Genomic DNA, 21,387 nt, shown 5'->3' with positions numbered 1-21,387 from the left:
TTTCCACCGAAACCTTTCCACAGTTGGCCTTGGTGACAATCTCCCATCACTCAGGTGCCTAAGTTTTCTTTCCATAAAATACTACAGACTTCACAAAGAAACAAAGCCTACTTTGTATATTTGAAAGAACTCAGTTGTGTACGAGTTCTTTAAAGAGATAAACACTGATATATTTTAAAAAGTTTTGACATGTAATAAATTTATACTCTACCCCTTCAGATAAAGATTCTTTGTGGGTTAGCTGTATTATACTGAAACTGTACCTATATAAAAGATTAGTTCAATTGATGATGATTATAGTGACCTGTGTGTGTGCATGTGTGTATGTGTGTGTGCATGTGTGCGGTGCTGAAGACTGAACACGTGACTCTGAGGTGAGTGCTGGGCAAGTGCTCTAGTGCTGAGCTACACCCCAAGGCATAATTGATTCTTTCAGATACTTGCTTTTCACTAAGCTCTGGGTGGAAATAGAAAATTTTATATAGTTCATAAATAGTATGGCTTTTTTCCTGCCTCAATGCCAAGGGTCTTAGCAGTTAACATTATTGGATTCTCACACAGGATGTTGCCCTTTTCTCGTAGTGCGGTTGTGGGATAGGGACTGTAATTGTTCTAGTTTGACCAGTGAGGGCCTAGGATATAGGGATTTAATTTTTCAAAGTAAAAGAAACAAAGTAATCGGGTCTTAAGCTCTGATTACAATGCTATATGTTGCTTTTATGCTGCTGAGCTAGTGAACTCGAACCACTTCACTGAACTCATATAATGCTTGCAAAGTAGCCTTATGCTTTGCAAACTGTCAAGCAGGATTCAGCCATCTCAAACTGCTTGGCAGCACTAAGAAGGCAAGCTTTGTGATATTGTCATCTGCATGTGACACGAACAGGTTTGCAAGCTGAAAGTGATGTCCCGTCTTTCTGTATCATGCATCATTTGAAACACAAGGGCTCGTCAGCAGATTGTGGCGGTAAGAGAGAGAAGATACAAAGAAGAGAGTTAACGTTGGATTGGGATTTGCTAAACTTGCCTTTAGGAAGACAACCAGCAACTCTTTTCTTGATGCGGCTTGTTAGAGATATTGAAAATTGCCATATGTTTTAGGAAATAACTTAATTGGGTTTTATTATGCAATTTTTTCAATACAACCCAGAAGAGTCTAATTCCTAAATCTAGAGACTGTCTGTCTCAACCCGTACTCCCTGCTACCTGTCTGAAACAGCACACAGGGCCTGGCCAACAACTCCCAAAGCAGTAAGTGGCAGAGCATCAATAAGAACTTTTAGGCAGATGTGAGCCTGTTTGTCTCATCAAACCTGTATACTGCTGGTGGGAATAAAAACTAGTCTAGATACTGTGGAAGCCAATCTGGAGGATTTTAAGAAAAAGACCAATCAAACAAAAACTAGCCATAGATATTCCATTAGACTTAGTATACAATACTCCTTTATATTTCCCCAAAAGATTCCAAGCCAAATGTGTCAAAAACAAAGATCCATACTTGCACATCTATGCTTACTGCAGCACTGTTCATAGATTCAGAACCAGCCTAGGTCAGCAATAGAGGAATGGGTAAGAAAAATGGAGCAAATACACACAGTGGGTTTTTCCATCATGGGGAAGAATGACACTCTTATTTTTTTCAGATAAAATGGATGTCATGGAAGATAATTATATTAGATGAATTCAGTCAGACTCAGATAAATATGTTTTCTGGCATTTTGGTGGTTATTAGATTTTTATAGATAGGTAAAATTATATATACATGGCATTAAGATCAAGTGGAACTGGACGGAGGGGCAAAGGGAACTAACGTGAAGGGTGGATGAAGTGAGGTAAAAGAGAAGGGAGGAAATGGGAGAAGGAATGAGTTTAACACACGGTTATGTGTGTATGGATGCTTGGTTTAGTAGAGTAGACTGCAGTGGCCTCGTTGCTCCCTTATATTAGTGCTTTTAAGTTTTGTTCATACACACATGCAATTTTTCTGTTCAATGCATTTCTAAACAGCATCTTCATGTCTGTCAAGGTTTGCTTCTGAGCTGGAATGGAATGACCGATCTGTGAAGTCAGTGGCCATTAATCTCATTCTGCTTCGTGGTCTGTCTGTAGCCCTCCCAGTTCCTACAGCCACTTCTCCACTCTACCCCAGTGCTACGTACTGACATAGTGACAGCAAGAGATGTTGCCTAGGATGCCAGTCTTGCTGGGGCGCGCTGAGCGTCCCTGACAGACACATCCGTAAGTCTAAGGAGGAATGTTCCCGAGGCTCAGCTCTACTTTAAAGCAAGGCTTTGCCTTGAATAAGTGCATTCCGAATTCCCACATCATCCTTAATTCATGAGTGTCTACCGTGTTATCAGCTGATAAGCATGTTATCTGTTCCTGCTATCTGCCAGGATGCCTCCTAAAGTACGAGAGAAACTCTGTGTATGGGTTTACAAAAGTCATGCCACTGGGCCTTTATTTATTATTTATTTTATTTAGTTTCTTTGGCAAAGCCATCCACGTGACTGGTAATGAGAAAAAAAAAGATCCCTTTTTAGTCTAGAATTTTATGCCTTATTTATATTTCAAGAGAAGGAAAAGCCTTCTTACTGAACTCTAAATCCACACCACATTTTTTTCCCTAGAAAAGACTGTGGGTAAAGTCAGTGTCGATGCCCCGATAAACAGTCACACCGAATAAATCTGTGAGGGCGAGAATGCAGTGATCCCTCCAACACCCAACATCCTGGTAGCTATTCCTTCCTTTTCGTCAGTTTCCTTCCTCAGCAGAACCATCTTGTCTCCCACCTCACCCCTATGGACAGAGCTACTTAGAACTATTTTCTAGGTATCATCTACACCACACTCTAAAACAGACTAATCTCATTTTGAATGGGGGCTCTCAAGATTGGGGTGAACTAAAGTCACCTTTCTACGGTAACTGCCACTTGAAGCAACTGGGGTTCATGTGATCTCAACTTTTCCTGCCCTTGTCCTTCTCACATGTCTTTGATCATGGTCTACATGTGTTCGTGTGTGTGTGTGTGTGTGTCTGCATGTACACGTGCAGATGCACACGCATGAGTCAGCCTTGGGTGCCATTCCTCAAGTGCCATTCACCCTGTTTTCTGTGATAAGCTTTCTGAGTGCCTTGAAACGCCCTAATCTGGTTGCAAGCATGTGCTACCACGTGGGCCTGGATATCAAGTTTGGGTCTGCCTGTTTTCAATGCAAGCACTTAGATGACTGAGCTATCTCCTTGGCCTTTTAGGATCCTTTTGAAGTTCCCAAATCTTTTTGTCACTTCTACCTGGGAAGTAGTAAGGCCATAGGGAGGGCTACAGAGAAACTTTCATCTACCCAGATGCTTTGCAAATATTTTATTTAAGATATATTAATCACAAAATAGAAGATTCATTCTATAGAAGAACAGTAAAAGCTTAGGGAAGTGAACAGTCTCTCTGTGTCCAACAGAGCAGCAGGAGCAGAGGTGGAGTCCCAATCGCTGTCAAAGGTCTTGTCTTTCCAGGGCACACTGTGCCACCTCTCCCTGCCTGCACCGTGCCATGTGGCTGTCAGTCACCAGTTGTAATTTGCAGAATTTCTCTGGCAAATGCCAAGGACTAGCTCCGTTTCATCTCCTGCATCACACTTAAAATGATTCTTGTTAATTTTCAGAGTAGGGTATAGTTTTGGCAAGGAGACCCATAGGCTCCTCCTCGCAAAGGATAAATGTGCAAGACTTCACACCAGACGTGGTTCCAGAGAACCTCCTCATTCATTCGTTCAGTGACAGCTGTTTTGGGAGTGATTGTTTTATGCCAGGCGCTGGCAACAAATCAGTAAACACGACAGACAACATTCCCGCGCCTTACATGTGGATCATTAGGCGGGACAGAGAAGGGTACAAATACTGCAGGTGGTGACTGGCCTGGGGAACAATAAAGAGGACTTCCTGAGTAGAGGCATCACAAAACCCCCTTAAAGGGGACATGTGATTTTGAATAGTTTGGAAATTCTACACACCTCTTTTCTAAAGGCTCCCACAAAATAGAATTAAAAACAAAATTTTAAAAACCCACTGCTGATATCAGAGCACTATGTCGCTTGTTTGCGTCTTCAGAGCTTGAGCTGGGACGCCTGCAATAGAGAGGCCTGCAAAGTCCAAGATGCCTGGCGACACCTTTCAGATACCAAAAATGGAGGGTGTTCCTGACATTTGCATTCAGTAAAGTGCCTTCCGGTCCTGCCTGCTCGCTCTTCCCGGCATTTCTGAACGATTGATGTGTACTCTCAAGCTGCATATTATCCGAGGGAAGAGCTTCTCCTTTAGCAATTACTGCCGTGCCCTAAAACTTTCCCAAGTTCTTAGCCACTTCTGTTCTACTGCCTGGTTTCAAATGGAACAGATTGGACAATCCAATCAGACGAAGTTGGTATTTTTCATACAACATCTGGCCCAACAGCTAGATTGGCAGGGAAGCACATAAATCAAAATGGAACTGACTTGGAAGTGATATGGAAATGCAGAAACGCCATGATTTCTGTGAAAGATCTGTGACCGTTTCTTATGCTGCTGCAATCGATCCAGAAACGAGCTGCTGTGCTTTAAAATTTAAACATTTTCATTATGAAAATGGTTTGATTGTAATCCCTTTACTGGGAAGTACAGCTGTCTGCACAGAGAGAGGGGGAGGGGAAGAGAAGAAACGGGGAGAGGAGAGAGAGAGAGAAGAGAACAGTGGTGGCTGGACATGGAAAAAAAAAATGGTTTCCAAAGACCCATGGAGTGATCCCAGGAAGCCACCATTCCTGTCTTTAGGCTTGAAGCAACTTCAAGGGAGAGAATGTGACACTCAGTGTAGAGAGGGACTATGAGCCTCGACAGGTGGTTTGAGACACTGAGACATGGGTGTAGACCCAGCAGGCTTATCTAAGATGGGGGATGTATCAGGTTTGGCGGATGACGATGGGCCTAAGGAAGCGCACAGAACAGTATGTGAGCGGCAGAAAAGAGCTGATCCACTTTCGTTTCAAGCTGGATAGAAAGGTTAAAAACAGGAGACAAAGTTTCACTAGAAATTAGGGCAAGCTTGAGAATTTGGAGACTGGAGGAGAGAAAAGTTAGTTTAATTGTGTTGTGATTGGAACCTGAGCCTTGGGACCAGCACGATTACAGAATGGTAAGCCTGCAAGTAGCTATAGGAAATTCTAATGATATTAACCTCTCCACTTAACCATTTTAACTACTAAGCTTTCTAAATGATCTGGAGGGGTTAAATCTGTGGAAATAACCTGAGACAGAGCTGCTGGGGACTGGGGGCTCAACCTTTCTGTGAATTTGACTCAAGTGCCACAAAGAAGAGTGGTAATGTTAATGTCTGTTTATAAAATAAATGCATTTGGGGATGATTTCATACCTACTGAGCATGAAGTTCGGGTGGGAGTCAGAATAGAAACCCCACCTTGGCTTCTAGCTCCGAGATTTTCCTAATCATCAATCCAGGTGGTGCGGAGCTTTGGAAGAAACCCCCTAGTCACCACAAATGGAAGCATTACTCCTGAAATTGGGGAATGTTGAATTCTACACAGAAAACGGCATTTTGAAGAAAACAAAAGATGATCAGAGTGACGGATCCCCTGCGTCAGGACAGCAAGCCGACTTGTGCACTGCGACCGGGCCCTGAGTCTGTAGGGGCAACAGCAGCAGGCGCCGTGGTCATTCTGCTTCATTTCTCAGCATCCTCTTTGTGGGACCTGTGCAAGGGATGCTATGAATAATTAAGAGACAAGAGCCTGCTGAAGGTCTGGGGGGAGAAGGTACTCCACGTTCACCTTTTCCTTGCCCCCACATAGAAGCTTAATTCTCCAGACAAATCAAGCGATGCCTGTCCCAGGTAAGAACCTTGCAAAAGTTTCTGTCGTTTTCCTTCGGGTGTCTTATAAATAAACACATTAACTCTGCTCGTCTCAATTCCTTAGCTCCCAAGGGTGTTTGGGCACCCTTGTCTGAAGCATCCCCAGAAGTGTGATTTTGAGACTCACAGGTTGGTAGCAGAGAAGAGAGCATTCTTTGGTGAGTGTCAGCTCCAGTGCCCAGACATAAACATGTGTTGTTGACCCTAGGGATTATTTTCTGGTTCTGGCCAAGCAAAGCTTGCTCTGTCTTTTGTTTTCTCAAAGTATTTAATAAAACGGCAGGATTCGTTCACTTGCTTCTTGTGTTCTCTGGCTCAGGGAGCAGACCAGCTCTGTACTCTGCTGTATATTCGTGATGATGACATTGTCAATAATCGATGTGATAGGCCATTTTTTTTGTTGTTTTATTTTTCTACCAGGCTAGAACTGCGGCACCGAAAGCTCAATCTTTTAGAGCCTAGGCTTAAGCCTACTGTCTATTAATAGGAGCTTTTCTACATGACCTTGGTCACAGGAAGCTTTTCTTACAAGAGAGCAGGTGGAGACAAAATGACCTATCATTTTGTAAAATAAAAACAGAAGGAAACAAAAAAAATCAAAGTTGCTGAATGTGCTTATTTCAAACAAATCAACAGGGCCAATTAGAATGTCTATTTACTTCCTTTCTGTTTAAGCCAGTTGGCATAAATGATACTGAGATGAAAAAACCATGAGATCATTCTGCTCAGTTGGAACCTTCCAGAAGCTTCTACCAGCAAAAATATATGATTACAATTACATGGCCACATGCACAAGCCTGGCTCTAGTCCTTCTAACCTACAGTCCCCTCCTTTTGCCACACACCTGTTCCAGGGTACCTTAGCTTTGTGGTTTGCTTTGGAGGTCTCATGCCCAGTTGCTACCTCTTGTTGGGTTTGTCAGTAGACGAGGCGCACAGTTTTAGAGAGCAGAAGGAGAAAGAAGGCAGGTTCTTTTCCCGGCTTCCCCCACGCATAGACCAGCAGAGGCTGCCTTCTTTGCTAGTTCTGGTTCTTTTGCTCCTGGTCTTTCTTGTTCATGGGGTGGTGACATCCTGCCATTGCTGACTGTCCCCGAAATGTCTCCTCATCCTATTTGCCTCACCTTAGTTCTTGACCCACTTATGAGGAGCCTTGCTGTTGTACCTGTTTGGAGACATCCTCTGGGATTGATTATACCATCCTGCTTCCTGCTGAATCCAAACAGGGACAGGTTCTCATTTCCGTTTGTGCTGTGACTGACAGCTGAGACTCCCTACCCCATTTAATTCCCTCTCCACTCCACCCAAGATGGGGGGAACGCTGTAAACATATTCCTTCAGCATCAGTCCGTTATCCAGAAATCAGATGGATACATTCCCTTCCTCAACATGTCTGCCCGTCTCTCACGTTTTCATCCTATACTGAAAGGTTACGTTTTCTTAAAATAGTCTATTGGGTACATCCTTGTATTAGGGAGAGAAGGGAGATAAAGTTGGGGTTCTACCGACCATAACGGAAGTGATAAAACATCTTCATGGACTACTGAAGGGATCTCTCTGTTTAGTCTTCCCTACTCACCAGGTACTAGTATGTCTGGTGTTATATGATCAAATATATATTTCATAAATTTCATCTTCACATGCTAGTTAGCATTGTGCCTTCTGTCCACATTGTATATTTCCTGAAAATTCTATGACAGTCTGCCATTCTTCCTACTGCACTTCTTTCCCTGAAGCATACCCCTTAGGGACTCCTGGCTGCCTTTCAACCATCTCCTTTCAAGTCTTTTAACATGGCTTCACCATTTCGGAAAGGATGGTCCCCCAGCTGTTCTCCTAAGGGAGCGGAGGAAACAGGACCATGGACACCATAGGCCCTGCCACTGGCTTCATTTTCCAGGTTCTTTCTGGAGAGTGCCATGCCATGGCTGAGTTTAGGGAAAGGCAGTTTATTCATCACTTTGGCAAAATAAAGATGCATTTATTTTAAGCCCAGGCAGCACCCTGAGATTTCGCCCTGCACAGAAGAGAGCAATGGGTGAAAATAACAAGAGGAGCTCTCCTCCAAAACGACAGCATTGTGCTTGTTGACTGACTGTTGTTGACTTCCTGTGAAGCACACTTCACTTGCAGGGAAGATGACAACTCTTCCTAGCTGTTGCCAAATCTGCCCTCTCCTTGATAAAGAATAGAAACCCTGAAGTTCAACAAGTGAGTCTTTGAGTTCCAATTCTGCCAGATATTCAAATATAGGTAGTAGTTGGTTTTGTGAGGTTTGTGCTGCAAAAGAGACAACACACAGTGCTTCTCCGGTCTTTAAAATCCAGTTTATCTGATCCTGGCTAAGCAGAAAAATATCCTTCACTGAGAAGAATTTCCAGGGCCTTTCAAGGCCCCCCAAACTCTAGATCAGTGGTCCTCAAGCTTCAGCAGCTTCAGAAGTATTTTCTGAGATTGGTTTATAAAAGTACGTCCCAGAGTTACATGAGATACACCCTGGCCAGCCCATTGTCATTTTGAAATAAGACAAATAGGGAAGTCTGCAGCCCTTGGCATGCAGCAAGGACAAAAGCTGGCAAATAAGAAAGCTCTTCTTTCCCTGTCAGGTGCCCTGTGTAACACACAAAAAGATCAAGTAAATGCATGGTTCTGGATCTTCTCTTTGGGGCAGTAGCTACAGAATCCTTTCAGATGATCTGAGCTTTAGGATGCCTGTATGGCATGGGCTCTTGTCTAGAACTGCTAACCTGAAAGAGAAACTCCCTAATCAGCTCTTAGTGGTGGAGGTAAAATGAAGTTGGTTCTGGGAAGGCAACTTTCTCACTGAGGGGGGTAGAAACGATAGTGAGAAGGTGATATTCATACTAGAAGTTAAGAACTTTGATAATCTAGGGTCTTCAAACTGTAGAAGAGAAGAGAGAATGAAGGTTGAGCTGCAGCTTAGCATAGAGCCTAGCCAGGTGGCCTCCATTTTGCTCTTACAGGCTAGTTATCAGAGGTCTTCAGTTATACATTCATCCACCAACCCAATTATATATTCCTACATACATACATAAAGCATGCACATAAATACATTCAATCCATGCATGCATCCATCTACTTTTCTATTCATCTATTCATTCATGCATACACGCATGCATGCATCCATGCATCCATCCTTTTATCCATCCATGCCCCTACTAACACCAGCATTTCTAGAGTATCTGTTATCTGTCAGACACTGAAAGAGATCATGGGAAATCTTGGGATGGCTTTGAAGTCAAGGAGACACCTGCCTACCTCCTCACTTCCCCAGCTTCCCAGGTGCATACCTTAATACAGGGTGACTTCATTGCATTTGATTTTCTTCTGGAGAACATTTTATCACTTACAATAAATGTGACTGTGAAATTAAGATATCACATGTCCACCTTGCTGTCTGGACTCGACACATACAGAATAATCAGTGATCAAGATGTTATGGAGGGGTATGTACCTAATCATAACTGATTTCTGTTCTCTGCCGATGATCTGTATGTCCAACATCTGTTTACTTGCCATCTCTCATACGTAATTCAGAATAAAAGTGGGTAGTTTTGAGGGGTAGAATGAGGTGATGAAGACTAAATAAAGACATTTAAAAGACGTGTTTGTTTCAGAGGCAAGGAGAAATATCATATTTAAGTTTTGCTTACCATGCATGAGATGGGAATTTGGAAGGACCTCGATAACATTATATAATCCACATGCTCCTATTTCCTTCAAAGCTCATACACATCCATTTTCTTAATACTTTCTTCTATTTGAATTAGAGTTTATGGCTTATTTCATACAAGGTAACCATAAAAAAAATTATACTGCTTGTAGAAGACAATGCTTAGGTCAGACTCATACTCCTGAGTGCTAGTCCTAATTGTTAACCAAAAGCCTTTAATAATCATCTTTTGTAAGACATTGAATAATTCAAAACATTTTTTTTTGAGGCAGTGTTTCTCTGTAGCTTTGGAGCCAGTCCTGGAACTAGCTCTTGTGGACCAAGCTGGACTCAAACTTACTGAGATCTGCCTGTCTCTGCCTCCTGAGTGCTGGAATTAAAGACATGCGCCACCACTGCCTGGCCATAAAACAAAATTTTAAGAGACATGTGTGAGCCCTTGTATTCAGCCTGTAGGTTGTACGCGCGCGCGTGCGCGCGCACGCGCGCGCGCACACACACACACACACACACACACACACACACACACACAGTAAGTAAGCCAACAGAACAATAGTTGAAAGCACCAGAAGTGTAAGCGCCTGGATTTTAGTTTAAATCTGTCTGAAATTAAATGTTAGCCACAGATATGTCATTGCACTATAATTTCTTCTGTTAACAATGTGACCTACTTTAAGCTAAGACCAATTTTATGTTATTTATATATTTACATATAAATATATACTTATGAGCATGTGGTTTGCTCATAGGGGTCAGCACTGACATCATAGCATCTGTGAGCAATGCCTTGACTTAAATAGACATAAAGTAAACTTGGGGTAAACGTAATTCTGCATTAATTAATTGCAGCATGATTCGCATTATTCACAGTTGCGTGCCTGCCCATCAGCACACAATTAAACCAAAATCATTAAAAGCAGGTACGGAGATGCACCAATAACAACGTTATTTTTAAGTTTATCCTTTGATAATCTATTTTCAGTCAAGCCTTCATGTTTGCGTAAGACTGAAGTCCACTTCATTCGCAGCCAGCATTTTACACTAGGGATTATGGTATGTATATGTTATTATATAACATTTCTCTTCTTTCTATCTGTCTCCAGAAAGGACATTGGGCACAGTGACTATGCACTGCCCTTGTTTTAAACACTTTTATATCCCAAATTCCCATGACATTCTGAACAACCTCTGAGCTCAGCTGTATTATTACTGTGTCTTTGAGGTTGAGGACAGGCAGGCTTGCCATGGTTCATGTACTTGTACAAGGTCACAGCGATCCTTCCCTGGACCCTGTCATGGTGTCACTTTAGTGACACTAAATAAAGGCTATAAATACGTTAGAGAAATGCTTGAACATATAACTCATGGCCTAACATCATCTCAAGACCATCTCTACATGTCAGAAGTATAATCCAGAGGACATTAATTTATAGTTGTAAGTTTTGATGAGGAAATTACCTTATAGGAAATATGAGATTCCCCAAGCTGCATTTTAATTTCATGTGTTGTTTTACAAGGGAATGTATCTTTGAATAAACAAATCTGTGCCATAGCTATCCTCAGAGAGCAGTGAGTGTCATTTGGGAGGAAGATGGGATGACTTAAGCTTTGTTGGGAAAACGCAGGGAGAATGTAGTCAGCAGCATCTGATCAAAATCTGCGAGATCTGAAAATAAATCTCCTTGATTCATGCATTTTCAACTCTCATTTCAGATGACTGGCAGGGAGCCATTAGGGGACAGTTTTTGTTTTTAATAGCTTGGATTGTTGGTGAGAAGACGTTGAAAGACAATTTGTGATTTCCCTCTTAATAACTATTACTTCCTTGTGATGGGAAAAAAAGATGTTATGGATTAATCTGGGTTGTTCATGGAAAAGTCAGACAGATCTTGAGAAGAGGAGCTGTCAGTTTGTCGGAGGAGTGAAATAAAAGTGAGTCCAGGTTGTCTTTGAACAATACCAGTCAGACTCCCGGGAAGTGGCTCAGTGGGGAAGAGCTCTTGCTGTGCAGACACTAGGACCTTAGTTCAAGTCCCCATCATCCACATAAAAAGCACATATACACATAACAGAGCAAATGGGAATGGGGACTTTTCTTAGGCTTTGCCTATTATTTTTCTCTGCATATCTGGAGCAGTTTCTGAGTGAGTTCTGTTTTCTTCAGCTGATGAAGTTCAGTGAGAATTATATCAATGGCTCCAAGCTCTTGAAAACTCTGTAGAAGTATGTATGCTTCTGTGGAAGTATTTCACAGTACACCAACGTTTGAAATGCCTTTCTCTTCTGTCTCTTCTGATGGTTATAAACTCAAAGCTAGCTAACACGGATAAGATCTGACTGTGTATCAGTCATCTGTTGAAATTATATAGTTAATTATAACTGAGCCAGTCTCAAAATATTTAGATAGTTGGTGATGTGCACTGACCAAGCAGAAGAGGTGCCGGCCCTAACAATGGCGCCACTGCAACAATAGATTCTATTTTAAATTTGCAGAGAAATCCTGAATTCACTGGAGTTTTTACAGTATCAGCCTAGAATTAATTCATTTATCTTTGCTGATACCAATTACCACACAAGTAATATATTCTTACACACACACACACACACACACACACACACACACACACACACCACAGTGGGGAGATAACTGAACTTCTATTAGTTTTCCTTTCTTTAAAGATAGTATGTGGTGGTGAACTTCCATTATGCTTTATTTTCCTTAAGTGATATCTTTACTCCGCCCTCTTCCTGTCCATCCTGTCTTCCATACACCTTCAGAATCCCCCATGTAGCTCCTTGGTTTATCCTGCAGAATCCATCCCACATAATTTTTCAGTAACAGCAGTTTTGCCATGTCACAGATCATTACTATATTATATTATGTATTAGGATATTACTCAATATTTAGCATTTTGTTATGATTTCACAGGAGGAGCATTCTTCTTCTTCTTCTTCTTCTTCTTCTTCTTCTTCTTCTTCTTCTTCTTCTTCTTCTTCTTCTTCTTCTTCTTCTCCTTCCTCCTCCTCCCCCTCCTCCTCCTCTTCTTCTCTTTCTCTTCCTCCTCCTCCTCCTTGTCTTCCTCCTCCTCCTCCTTCTTCTACTCCTCCTCCTTCCTCTTCTGGTTCTTCTGGTTTTTCGAGAGAGGGCTTCTCTGTAGCTTTGGAGCATGCCCTGGAACTAGCTACTGTAGAAAAGGCTGGCCTCAGACTCATAGAGATCTACCTGCCTCTGCCTCCAGAGCGCTGAGATTAAAGGCGTGCACCACTGCCCAGGTTTTTCATCTTCATTTTTATATTAAGCTCACATTTACATCTCTTGGCCATGCTTATCATAAAAAACTTTTAACAAACCACTCAATAATGTTTATTATTTGACTGCTAGGTAGTAAAAATTGACCGAGGCCATTTCATTCTCCTTATAATCTCGTTTGTTTATGTACACATGTATATGAATAAGGTGTGTGTGTGTGTAGTATGTGTGGTATATTAGCACATGTGTATACAGGTATGTGTGTATTTGTATACAGAGACCAAAGGGCATTTAGTGTCCACCTGTATTGCGATCTTCTGTGTTTCCCCAAGACAAGGTCTCTCACTGAACCTGGAGCTAAGCTAGTGGCCAGCAAGCATCACCAGTCCTCTTGTCCTTGCTTCCCACTGCCTTGGGATTACAGGCATCTGTCAAACTACTCCTGACTTTCTAATGTTGGAGCTGGGATCCAAGCTCAGGACCGCATGCTTGTGTAGCAGACATTCTTAGCAACTGAGTCTCCCCACTCTTAATCCAATGAGCTAACTTTCCAAGCCCTATTGAGGACATTCCCACCAGAGAGTAAGATGCCACTGTTTCATCATTTATGAATGGCTGGGTGATGTATGAGATAGTTAACCTTGAGAGAGTCTCTTCTATTTTGGTTTAAAATGCACATTGAATGAATGGATATTGGACTTTAATGAGTGCGCAATCTATCCCGAACTCTCAAAAATCATAATTTTGAGCCAGAGGATTTGATAACTCACATATTATCAAGAGGCTCAGAGATTTCTTAAAGAGAAACAGTTGACCTTGGGGAAGAGGAGGGCTGAGCCAGCCAGAACCACCCAGAGAAACATCTGTGTCGAGCTGTGTCCTTGCTGAAAAATTCTCATTTTACTGGTCATGGCTCTTCTCTATGTTGTAGCTACAAGAACAACTAATTTGGTGTGGGTGTGTGTGGGGAGGGGGTAGGAGATCTGTGCTCCCTGGAAGGAACTCTCTACATTGAGAATAAATCCTCTTACATTGGTGTCAGATCAAACCTGACTCTACACAATGTAACCCTCAAGAACCAAGCAACATGACAAAAAGATAAACTGCAATACAAGAAAGCAATTAAATGGCCACAGAGAGAACAGAGAAGCAGAGAAATTGTGGCTCAGGTTGCTGAGGCTGCGCTCAGTTACCCTGTGCTGCACAGAACTTCTCTAGACCTTGTTAGCAAATGGAAAACACTATGTGTACTCTATGCACCCATCTACACTTGGATCTCAGAAACTATTTACCTCCTGGTTGCTGGAGATAATAGATAAGACTCTCATGTACTTCCTCATGAGCTGCTGGAAGGTAGTGTCTCCGTAGTTTAGGATTTTTTTTTTAAAGTGACATCTGTCTCTTTTCAAAGCTTCAGAACTCTGAGGTGTGGGAGGCTGTGTCTCTTCCCTAGTGCCAATTATATAAATATTCCTTTCACTTTGGAGCCTCTGCCTCTTTGTAGCTGTGTGGCAGCCACTGTGCAGGCCTCCACTGGTGGCTGAAGTTATTTCTGTCCCTGTCTTGTGATTAGAAACACCAGGAGTAGGGGGCTGGACTCAGCATGCTGGGAAGAATGGACTTGCCTCCTGCATTGCTCTGCGCTACAGAATGCCATGGACCGGGAAGGAGGGGCAAAGAAACAGGTTCTTCAAGGGCCCAGTTGACTCCCTGCAGTGACCTCTGTCCATTGAAAATCAAGGTTCACTGTGGATTAAGGATTGGACCTGAAGATGGACTCTGAGGAACGTAAACAGCTTTGTCAGGACAACTAAGTAGAGCCTCCCCATATACACCCAGCTCCCCGCCTCTCTCTGCCCTACAGATCCCTTACTGCTATGGCATGAAAGATTCTCAATGCAGAGGGGGAGTGCTGCATTCCAAGAACCTCAAACACTGTATTTAATGATTAGTGGCACGGGGCAGGCAATGAAGGGCTTCCGGAACGGGAAACTCTTGCCTATTCCATCCCTTCTGCATTTAGAGCTCTATGATCTTGAGTATATAACTGGAAGTTTCTGTGCCTCAGTTTACCCTTTTTCATTTATCCAAAGAGGTGGTGAGGAATATGTCAAGAAAAACTTTTCTCACAGTTCCTACCTCCAGGCTAGTATGCCACTCAGAATGGATATGAAACCATGTTTGAGACAGAGAAAAATATGGATAAGACATTTCTTCTCTGTAAAATTCCTCAGTAATGCAGATAATAAGTGCGTAGAAGAAAATACAGCAAGAGTTTTAGAAAATGGTGGTGGAGATAGAAATAAAGTGGTAATAATGTACAACAGCGACTGAGGTGGCAAGAAGAAATACTTCCAACTAGACTAGCCAGAAAATTGCTCAGAAAAGCCCGAAATTTGGTCAGAAAAACATAAAATGCACTGGACAAAAGGGAGTTTTCTAAGTAGAAGAAGAATGTGTGAGTTGGATGATAGAGTGGCAGAAGGCAAATACCGGCTGGTTGTGGTTTTGTTGGATTATCAGGGTACAAGAGGGCCTCGGGAGGAACTGAGTCACTGGACCAAACCCACCTTGCCACCTGGCTTTGCTCCCATGATTCTGAACCAGCCAGAACTCTTGTAAAATGCTTTTACATTTTGTATTTTAAATAGTATGCATTCCCATTGACATGCATTGTTAGGACTACGGAGCATTGGAGGCAAATATGAATCTGTGTGTACACTGGACACACAGGTCTCGCAAAGCTGGGCTTGCTGGCATCTGTGAGTCTGCCGTCATTTCACCAACTATAAGCAGACTGACTTCAAGTTTTCTGTAGTAGAGGCATTTGAATTACACACAGTGTTTTAGTAGGTTTATCATGACCGTCTGAGCTGAACTCACATTGTCAATATGATAGATCTTAATTTTTATATTTGTTTTCAGGGTTTTTCTTAAGGGAATGGTTGCCATGGAGCTCTCCCAGTAGCAGTTTCTCAATATGTGTATTTTAGATACATATATCTAGAGCTGAACTTATTACTGGTTATAAGTCAAACAATATGATGCTGAGAACTGAGCCTGGGTCCTCTGAAAGAGCATCGGGCATTTTAACCACTTCGTCATTCTCCAACCTCATCAGATAAATTTGATAAACAAAAACATATGAGTCTGACTATATAATGTTATACTTATAATCATGAGGATAATAAATGCTTATCTTAATCATTGATAATAAATTTAATCATATGTTTACAGGACCTACTATGCACTTTTCTCAGTGTCAGTCAAGTAGCTTTAGTAGCAAAACAAAAGCGTCACCACTTCAATGCATCTGAATTGTTGATTGCTGCTTTGATCTAAAATGCGATGCAGAGCTTCATTCAGAGACACTCGATACGCACTCCCGGGGATTTCATGGAACTGGCCATTTCGCTATATGACCAGACGGCTTTGCAGGAGGATTTATGAATCATCGCTGGGTTTCTGAGAATTGGTGTGCTTAAATATCATAGTAAGACGGACTGTCAGAATGAAGACAGTTAGTTGATTACTAATACTTGGTATTTCTACCTTCATGCACTTAGGTGACTGCTTTATATATGTATTAGCAGGCAAGGGTGGAACCCCTCTTTACTTAGATGCCATTCTTCCTGTAGATAGAGCTATCAGAAAGAAAGAAGTCATGTTGTATGAAATTTTCACAAAAAAATAGGTAAATAATGCATTAATTAACTTTTCCTCAGTAGAGCTCTAATTGAGAGCCTAGGGAAACAAAAATAGGTCTATATTCACTAAGTGACATGAAACAAACACAGTGAGCCTTCTCTTTTCTCGACAATGCACTTCTATGCTGACATCCCTGTCTGCCCTTGATCTACCCATTTGCTGGACATTCTTTCTGTCCACTTTGCTTAATAAAATATATCTTTGTCAATACATTAAGCATAGTTTTTAAAGACTTTCTCTGAGGCGCTGTCGCACAGAGTGCTCATACATCTTTCTCTTATTGAGATAATATGCTCCATGCGAAGTGTTAAGGCCTAGATCATCAGTTCTGCAAGCCACGGCCCACAGTTCAGCAGCTGTGTAAGACCCCATATCTATGACATGACGTCAGTTTGGTGGCTCGACCTAATGACAGTGACAGAGATCTTCCTTTAAGAGATAGGATATTTTATTGAATCAGTCCATATCCTGTCTAAATTCTTTAGGACCATTTTTTTTGTTATTAAAAAAAATACCCACTTTACTACAAGTCGATTTTACTTAAATTAGAACTGTCTAACAAAAACATTGTTCACTATTCACGATCTGAATTCCAGTGTACGAATTATACTATGGTACACATTAAAAGCCATGACACATTTGCTTCATAATAAATAAGGCAGTGATGTTGTTCATTAACAGCCTTTTGAAGATAAGTTTTTAGGTCTACCCTTTCTTCTTAATTTTGGTGAAGATCATTTTGTTGTTGTTCCAAGGATGCTCTTCCTGGGATTCTACAAATACTGCCTCAAGGTATCTCCTGTCCAGGTGATGCCCTTACTCTTGTTGCTGTCTGTGTAAAAGAATCCAGTGCTCTCCCTGTCTTCTGCCTAAACAGACCTGGGGATTTGGTCCAGTCTTGTGCTTGTGTCCCTTTTCTATAGTGGGGCACTGGGCACACCTCTTAACAAAAATCTTCTTGTCTCTCTCAACATCAACCATTTTTAATCCACTTGTTGCTCAAAAGAAAATGTGGTACATTTACACAATGAAGTACTACACAGCAGAAAAAAATAATGACATATTGAATTTTGCAGGCAAATGGATGGAGCTAGAAAAGATTATTTTGAGTGAGGTAACCCAGACACAGAAAGACAATATCACATGTACTCACTCATAGGTGTCTTTTAAATACAAAGCAAAGAAAAACAGCCTATAAACCACAATCCCAGAAAACTTAGACAACAATGAGGACATTAAGAGAAACTTACATAGATCTAATCTACATGGGAAGTAGAAAAAGACAAAATCTTAGAAAATTGGGAGCATGGGGACCTTGGGGAAGGGTTGACGGGGGAAGAGGAGGAGCAGGGAGGGAAGCAGAGAAAAATGTAGAGCTCAATAAAAATCAATAAAAAAAGAACTTCAAAGAAAAAAAAAAAAGAAAAAGCAGTTAAAACCAAGAGTGAGGAAAATAGACCCAAACCACAAATTTTAAGGTATTAAACACTTACTAAAATTGTTTGTCTGATTATGCTTAACCTTTTTAATAGGGAGGCAGGGAGTGGGGCAAGAGGAGACTGAAGGGCAAGATCACCTGCATGAAAAATAATGATAAAGTTATTTAGAAGTAGAACTCTTTTTCTCTATTGGTCTTTATACAAGGAGTGTTTTGTGACATCATAAAATAATTTCACAATCCTCTAATTGTAAAGAAAGCCTTGAATGTTAGCGATCTGTTTCTCAGAGTCCTTTGGTGTAGAGGGACCTCATAGCGCATCAATAAAGACAGCTCTACAAGGGCCTCATTAGAGAGTAATCAGAGAGTAATTGGTCCTCTGTGTTCCATGCTGTCCTGGGGCCTGGCCTTGGTGAACTAATGATTTAGGCATTAACACTTTCTGTGAAGTGCTTTACCTGATTTTAAAATATATATCTGACTCTTAGAAACTCTTCTAAAAGTTTAAAGCCTGAGACAAAGAACTGTGCTGGGCAGATTAACCCAGGTGGAGGATTTGAGGATGGAAAAAAAAGAACAAGTATAAATTAAAAAAAAAAAAAAAAGCTCAGTGTTTTCCTTAAAGTAGACTGTACATAGTCAGATTTTGGGGGAAAATGTATTCTTTGATCGTATTCTATTTACTAGTGTAAAAGGATGAATAAACCAGAGGAATTTGTCTCTAGTAAATTCTGAGGTACCCATGCTGTGAAATACATAAGATGGGATGTTTATCTACATATATAAATGTAGTAGTGCAGACAGCAACAGCAGCATAGTGAATAAGACTATTTCTTTGAATAAGGAAGTGATTAATTTTATGGCATATGGGTAGATAGGGAGGAGGGGAAAGAGAGAGATAAGAAAAACGTATATAGATCTACAACTACTCTCACCAGTATCTATAAAAACATAATGTTGAGCCAGGAAGAGGTTTGGAGTCACACAAGGGTGCCGCTTTATAATTCTGTTTCTATAAAATACTGAAATTCATTGACCCCTGGAGATGAGGTAGTAGCTGGAAACACAAGGGGCTGAGGATCATGGAAAGGTTGTTCCATGCCCCAGGGACAGAAAACACCATTGTGCTCAGTTATCTACCAAACAGTGCATGAAAAGTAAGCGTGCCCCTCTCTTTTTAAAACTATAGAAATGCCTCCCACAAATTAGAACACCAACAACAAGCCGATGACATCACTGTTACCATTTCTCAACTTCCCACCATGAGGAGACAAGCTGATTATACTATTGCCAGAGAGGAACATTGTCACCTTTGGGTTTCAATTGTTTCCAGAGATGGTTGGTTTTGACCACTGGTTTGACTAACTCTAGAATTAGTTGGGGAAAGGAGGCTCAAAACAGAATTGGCTAGATTAGGGTGACAGGCCTGCGAGGGGATCTCCTGAATTGTGTTAAATGAAGAGGGAAGAACCACATTAAATATGGGTGGTGCAGGTTCACCTTGTAGGCCCTGGACTGGATGAAAAGAAGGTGAGCTGAGCATTCCCACGTATACATGAATTCATTACTCTGTGCCCTTGACTGTGGATGGACTACAACCAGTCAGCTGACTTTTCTTCAGTGGCTGACTATAACCTGGAACTATAAGCCAAATGGAGCCTTTCTGTCTGGGTACTTCATCCCAGCAATGGAAAGGAAACTTCTCTTTCCTGATTCCTCTCAGAGGATTCGTTATCCCCGGATGTACAAAGCTGCACTAACACTATGTTTTATGTCAAAGTCCCTTGATGCTGCATTATCGTTAGATAGCATCTTTCTCTTTAGGACTGGTCAGGGCTATGCTGAGTGGAAACTGAAAGCTATTGCCAGTACTGAAAACTAGATGCGAGAGGGTTGGGGTCTAGACAGACTTTCTAGGAGGTGTCTGGGGGGAAAAAATACTCAGAATGAGAAAGACCCCTGAAGAATACTATGAACAGATTCAATATGCTTGAATGGTATAGTCAGTTTCTAATTTCAGAATAATTTCTCTCACACATGTGCTAAAGTGTAAAGAAACATCTAATATAAGACTTAACACTTCATAGTCATTAAGTAACTAATTAACTAATGAATCCACAGAACAGCTCTCTGAGATCTGTATTCAGTATATACCAATTCACAGATCTTGTGTTGTTTAGGAACTCTTGTAGCTCTTCCCGTCTCTGTTCTTCTCTGAATATGAATTAGTTAGTATATGTCTCCACTGCAGGACACACACCAGCTTTTTCTCTGTAGAGAGGGGAGCTTGGTGCTGCTCGATGACATGAATTTTCAAATAGACAAATAACTCTGGGACTTTGTCTAGCAGTTTGGGTTCCAAGTTTCAAATATTCGTTGACCTCTGTTACATTTTATTTGCCTTGAGGAGAAATGAAATTCCATGCCTCTGCTGACGTATAGAAGGGGGCTCAATAGATGCCAAACGGAATTCGTTTGCATTGTGCCTTAGTTTTTGTTTTGTTTTTGCTGTGGCATGTACTGTAACAAAAACAACTCAAGGGACAGAGGGTTTATTTTAGTTCACAGTTCAAGAGAGTACATTGTGGTATGGAAGTAGATACCTGAAGGAACTTGTCATAACATGTTCTTAATGAAGACATAGGAGAGGGATGTATGCGTGATGTTGCTTAGAGCCTATTTCATTTCTACACTCCCGGATCCCAGATAGGGAATGGTACTCCCATACCAGGTGAATCTTCCCACCCAATTAAGGCAATCGATGTAACTCTCCCACAGGTACAGAAAGGCCCGTCTCTCATATGATTTCCAATCGTCTAGATAACAATTAACACTAACCACTGCAGACGTCTTTCGAGAGTTTGCTCTTGCACAATATAGTCATCATCTCACACCGAGCTTGCAAACTTTAAATATTAATATTGCGGTGTGTCTCTCCAAATGCCTACATTGGTTTTATGGCAGAAATCAGCAACAACCATTTACTTTTGAAGTGCTGAGGAGATGATTCAGTAATGGGTACTTGCTGGCAACAACGAAGGTGCTTGCTGACAGACACAGCAACCTGAGCATGATCCTGGAAACTGACGTGATGGAAGGGGAGAACTGATTACTGCAAACTGTCCTCTGACCTCCACATATATACATACATGCATGGATGCACACGCACATGTACACACAGACACAGACACAAATGTAATTAAAAAATAGTCAACTAGGTGGTAAATTCTCCCAGCCATTTGACTTATGTTAGTAGAAAGAACAGTGAGTTTGGGGAAAATGGCCGCATGTCAATGATTTTGGACACAATTGACAGTAGATGGGACTTGGGCTGCAGAAAAAGACAGCATGAGGGTGAAGCTCTATGGGGGGGGTCAGAAGGATGAGAGAGGGAG

General features: G+C 41.5%; 2 protein-coding genes and 1 pseudogene across 2 annotated transcripts in view; 1 reads left to right on the top strand and 2 right to left on the bottom strand.

Moving 5' to 3' along the window:
* Ctnna3 (catenin alpha 3) overlaps positions 1-21,387 on the top strand; it is a 1,282,010-nt gene that overhangs the window by 495,126 nt on the left and 765,497 nt on the right. The window lies entirely within an intron of this gene.
* Positions 1-21,387, bottom strand: part of Lrrtm3 (leucine rich repeat transmembrane neuronal 3) — a 171,863-nt gene that overhangs the window by 135,479 nt on the left and 14,997 nt on the right. The gene's annotated exons all lie outside the window — the stretch shown is intronic.
* Positions 17,159-17,535, bottom strand: LOC126500047 (cytochrome c, somatic-like; annotated as a pseudogene).

This window comes from Alexandromys fortis, unplaced genomic scaffold (assembly GCF_014885135.2).
Source record: "Alexandromys fortis isolate MF-2015 unplaced genomic scaffold, M_Fortis_MF-2015_v1.1 scaffold_9, whole genome shotgun sequence".
Taxonomy (NCBI): domain Eukaryota; kingdom Metazoa; phylum Chordata; class Mammalia; order Rodentia; family Cricetidae; genus Alexandromys; species Alexandromys fortis.
The sequence above is the reverse complement of the archived record's forward strand: the minus strand, read 5'-3'. Positions and strand labels throughout refer to the sequence as shown.